Below are 5,752 nucleotides of genomic sequence, written 5' to 3' on the forward strand. Positions count from 1 at the left end.
TTGAGCTCCAAGAGCTGCGAATCTCCTTCTTCAGGACAAGATTTTTCGCAGCTAGCAGCTGGCATCTCATGCGCGCCATAGGAATCTATACTGTCATGTATACTTCCGCAAGACGAAGACCATGAAACACCACAAATTTTTCGATACGCTTATGCTGACAGAAAAAAAAAACATCAGAGGACACCTAAACACTTCGCATGAGTTGTGAATGCGAAAGCATTAATGCCCAACTGAACACCGCTAAGCCGTCATTCGAATTATGAACCCCTCGCAGGCAGGCAAGCGCGTTGAGACGCCTGGTCGCAAGTCTCATGCACTTAAATCCGTGCCGTCAAGCTACCTTGCCAGACTGCCATAGAATAGGCTTGGCGCACTTTGATTTGGCCTTACCGAGGCGCACTTAGAACACAGGCGAGAGCTTGCGCTGTCATGGAACGCGTGGATAACACAGGCTTCAAGAAGAGAGCGAAGATGACGTGGCGTCGCGGCGACGCCCTCTCCCCTCATACTACATCTGGCGCACTATCGCTGCAGCATGCGTTCGTTTTCGCGCACTCTGCTCCATCGAAGCGCTCTCGTGACGTTTAGGTGCCGTTTTTAGCCTTACCAGACGACAGACGCCAGCTTTCTCGCTCGATGGGCCTTCTGATGCTTTGGCATCAAAAATGAAAAAAAAAGAAACAAGGCTTGCAAAATAATGTCCAGCTTGACATGGATGTCAGTAAAATGAAAAGAGAAATATTTAAAGTGACCTAAAGAGGAATATTGACGTGTGCCTAAGAAAACATTACTTGGCGTCCTTGCGCTGACGTCTTTTGCGAAGGGCCGTCGGTCATCCTCAAGTATGGACTGCAGAAACGAAGCGAGGTTGGTTGAATGAGAAACTGCGCGAATATAAGGCACGTACCGTGATGTCAAACGCGATATCCTTGCAGCGGGCCCCAACTGCCTCTCTTTGTACACGCACACAGTAATATTGTTATTGTGAACTTCGCTCAGTGGCATAACTGCGTGTTTTGTGTCCCTTGATTGTTCGCGTGTTGGTTGAGGACAAAAAACACAATATTAAATTATGTTCTCGCGGGATCAATACTGACACTATGTGTGTTCTAGATAGTAGACCGATATTGGTTGACATTCTCCGGGAAGCATTAGTCACTTTGAGTCAATACACGTAACACGTGGCATCATGATGTTTCTTATGTTCACACCAACAATCAAAACACTTATCCTTCCTTATTTGGCCTGAAGTTTAGTTGTGATCTGTGTTGTGTGACCTTAATTTTCTTAATTAAGGTCACACAAAAAAATTCTTAATTTTCTTAATTTATGATTTACCTCTGACAGGTTTAAAGATACGTCCGTCGATTACTATAGTCCCTAATGCGAAATTCGAGCGCAACTATGTACGTTTTTTTTTTATTTCGCGACATTGTAACGACGTGGAATCGACGAGGACGCGGAGCAGCACCAACAAATGCACCTTATCAGTGGTCAGAGGAAACCAACAACGTCTTCTTCATCTTCATACTTAACCTAAAAACTCGTGCTACTTCAACCTAGTCCCCATTGGCACATACCCGCGGCAATATAGTTGTGCCATTTGCTGCCCCTTTAGAAAAATCATTCTCCCGATGATAGAGGTATGGAAAACAGCGATAAAAAACTACGCACTCTTGTAAGTCTTCATAGTATGGCTTCATACGAAGATGTTCCTATGGGTGGGCAGCGCAACCATAGGAGCATGTTCAATCACCAACTCGCTCAGCTTGCCGTGTTAATTCATACGAAGCATGTGAATTACCTCGGGTAAATGCCAACGGCGCTTGGAACAGTGAGAACCGTCTAGAATGACTTCGTAGTTGACTACGGCCCGAAGTATCTGCACAGGAGCTTTTCAGAGAGCCCAGGCAGGCGAATATGTGGCCAGACGCACATTTTGTCACCAATGTTGTAAGTTACGGGTCTGTGCTGTAAATTCTAGGGTCTGGCATCACAGTCGTGTTGTTCGTGGTCCACAGACGTGCGAGCTGCCTAGCTGCTTCTGCTCGTTATGTGATTTCTTCAGCAACTATCTTGTTGTCGTCAAAAAAAAAAATATAGGGAGCACTGCGTCTAATGTTGTCGTAACCTCACGGCCATATACGAGACTGAAGGGTGTTCTGCGAGTGGTCTCTAGGCGAGCCGTATTTGTACTTAAAGGTGACATAAAGTAAAAATTCCTCACAGTTCTTCTGCTCTACATCTACGTGCATGCTTATCATATCAGCCAGTGTCCTATTGAGTCATTCCTTCAGTACATTTGTTCGGAGGTGATAGGCCATTGTCTTCTGGTGGGTGGTACCACTTTGACATAGAATTATATCCAAAAACTTGGCCGTGAAAGCAGTACCTCTGTTCGTGACAACTACTGCTGAAGCGCCATTCGGTGTATTCAAGAAAAAAGCCATGCCGCTTCATCTGCTGTTGCCCGTTGCAGAGCAACTGTCTCAGAATATCTAGTGACATGATCCGTGGCGACAATTATCCACCTATTGCCGGTAGTAGACGTTGGTAAAGGGCCCATAAATCCATGCTTACTTTTACAGATGGTATGGCCGATACTTAAACAGGGTGCAGTAGGCCGGCTGGGTTGACGGACGGCGGTTTGCGACGCTCGCAATCCAGACATGTCTGAATGCCACGTTTAACGACCGCAGTAAGACTCGGCCAGTAGTAATTTTGCCAAATCCGTGCCAATGTGCGAGCGTAGCCCAAGCGCCGAGCGGTTGGCTCGTTGTGGCAGGCGTGTAAGATTTCACATCGAAGCGATGAGGAAACAACGAGTAAGTAGCTGCTGCCGCTAGTTGAGATGTTCTCCTTGTAGAGGCCGTTGCGGCGCAAGCATTACGATGCCAGCACTCTTGCAGATAGCCTCGGCACGCTGTTGGTTCGTCCTTCCCAGTAATCAATAAGCGGCAGCAATTCAGTGCCATCCCGTTGCTGGCATAAAAGGTCGGCCGTGTTGTTGTTTTTGTTGTCCTCAGTGGCCGTGCCACATACCCACAGTAAGGGATTGGCCATGAATCGGGTGGTTAAATTAGGTGCATAAAAATAATAATAACAAGGGAGTTAACAATTGGAACATTGAAGTTTAAAAGTAAACGTTTTGTGTTTGGAGAAAGAAAAATAATCGGAAGAAAACCGGGTATAAATAATAATAATAATAATAATAATAATAATAATAATAATAATAATAATAATAATAATAATAATAATAATAATAATAATAATAATAATAATAATAATAATAATAATAACGACAACAATAGATAAGAACTAAATGAAAGCTATGGTAAGGAGGGAGAACGATCAGTCTAACATGGAAATCGACTGGTTTCAATGAGGTAGTTTTGCATTGCCGAGCAAACATTTCTGTGACTGAACCCAATAAGGGAGGCTTCAAAAGATAGGATCACAGGCATAGATAAATTTAGACCAATAGTGCGAAGCGGGATTTCGAGTAGTCATTTTCTTATATTAGAATAACACCTGCAAGACAACAAGAAATTGTCTATTGTCTCCTCTTCGCCACAGAATGAGCATAATAGTGAGGGGACCAGACCAGACCTTTGGAGATAGAAGTTCAACGCAAGTATACGGCAGCGCAGCCTCGTGATGGACACTTCAATTTTCCGTGTTCGGCAAAAATCTCTGTGCCAAGGGTATAGGAGATGTCGGTGATCCACAGAGTTCGTGATTGCGGAGCCTGATACTTCCCGCATAATGACACTCCTGCGAAATTGGCAGTGTCCACGAGTCCGAGAAAGACCGTGTCGTCATCGTCTCGTGCTGCCGGCTCAACAGGAGACCGAGAAAAGCAGACGGCGCCTGCGCGCCGTTCTCCCGACTAGTATGCGACAATAAAGTCGAGAACTGCTACAGCGCAACATAGGAAGAAACAAGCCGAGCCGGCCAGATAAAGGAACAGAGGCCGGCTCGGCTTGTTTCTTCCTTTGTATGTTGCGCTGTACCAGTTCTAGAATGCAATACCAACTCGCCCAATCCTCAACCCTATTGAATAAAATAGAACTCTTGGAATCGAAAACTCCAGCGTGCGAGCCGGCCGGAAGGATCTTTCAATTTAGTGAGCCAGCAGAGATCAGAATATGTTGCCGCGGGTATTTGCCGTTATATTGTGGCAATGAATTTGAAACCGAAATCACCATACCAAATGGCAGTGGGCCAGTGCCATCAGCGCCTTCGCAGAGGGAGAGGCAGCATGGGAACACTGGCATGATGAGCGGCATCGGGGCCAGCTGTGGAAGAAGACGACGACGAAGGTACGAGCAGTATAATGAAGCAAAGAAGAAAGGTTCATTGTAAAAAAGAAAATATTTTTAGAACTCTTCCGGAACCTTGGCTTGAACTTGACTCTTTCGTTATTTCTTTCCTTACGGGCTACTGCACAGGGTTATAGCCACGGGAACGTTTGTGAAGCCGTGTGCAACTTTCTGAGCGAGAAAAAAAATTGCATGGCTAAAATTTTTATTTTACTTCAAATAATTGCATAATTTTTACTGTTATACTTAAATATTTGATCATTCAAATCTATAACCGTACACACATTAATTCACATTTACAAAACACATATTTCATTTGACTTCATTTTCCTTAAAAAATAATAACAGTTGTCTCACCTACGATTCATGGCCGATCCCCCAGAGTAGGTTGCACGATTTCACAGCGGAACAAGAACAAAAATTTTTTTAGACAAAAATCACCGCACCGACTGGCAGTAGACCAGTGCCGTCAGCGACTTTGCAGAGGGAAAGGCAGTGGGGGAACACTGGCTTGAAGAGCGGTATGGGTGCCTAGGAGCATATAGTTTCCTACAATAATTACTACAGGAAACTCTGGCGCTGCCTTCGTTGTACCACCATGGAAATGATGGGAAGTACATGGATTTGTCTGAACTTCGTTCTTGTGGATTCAGACGTTCTTGTGACTTTGCATATTACGCTATATAAATCTTATTAGCGTAAGTTTCAGCGCAAGCTGTACTCTTCGACGTCAAGAAGACGCTGCGAATACACTCAATTGCTGTTAATTGCAACGATTGAGCCTTTCCAGGTGGCCGAATCGAAACGCGCCAAGCGTCTCAAGGCACTGGCAATGCCCGGGATAAATTCATAAGGGCGTTTCATTCGCTTGTCGACGCATCCGTCCGTGGCTTAATGGTTTCAATATCAGGCTTCTGTGCTAAAGTTAATGTGTTCGAATCCTACCGCCGGATTGTCTTAATGATGTTCATTTAATTACTTATTACGCAGTACGTTGTTGAACATGGCGAGCTTACAAAGTCACAAAGCCGTTTGAAGCCAAAACGACGAAGTTTAGGCAAATCCTTGGGCTCCCCATATTCCTATGCCGGTACAAGCGCTCTCATTGTAGCTCCCGTAGATACTAGCGCCAGAATTCCCTCTACTAATTATTGTATGAAACTCTATGCCTAGGAGGATATCCTCCTATAGATCGGAGCCAGCTGTGGAAGAAGAGAACCAACGCGCGAGCAGAGGTAATGAGCGCGTTCGCGCGCGGTTACGCCAAGGGACAGCGGCACACAACCCAGGAACGGGCGCCTAAGAGCTGCGCTCTAAAGCTTATTGCTACAATGACCAGTGACATGAAAACTTTCCTAGGATTTTGGCAACCAAAAACGAAAGACTGTAGAGTAAAACAAAAAGTGCAGTGTAACCGCGACATATCTCGT

Source organism: Dermacentor variabilis, chromosome 5 (genome assembly GCF_050947875.1).
Source record: "Dermacentor variabilis isolate Ectoservices chromosome 5, ASM5094787v1, whole genome shotgun sequence".
NCBI lineage: Eukaryota > Metazoa > Arthropoda > Arachnida > Ixodida > Ixodidae > Dermacentor > Dermacentor variabilis.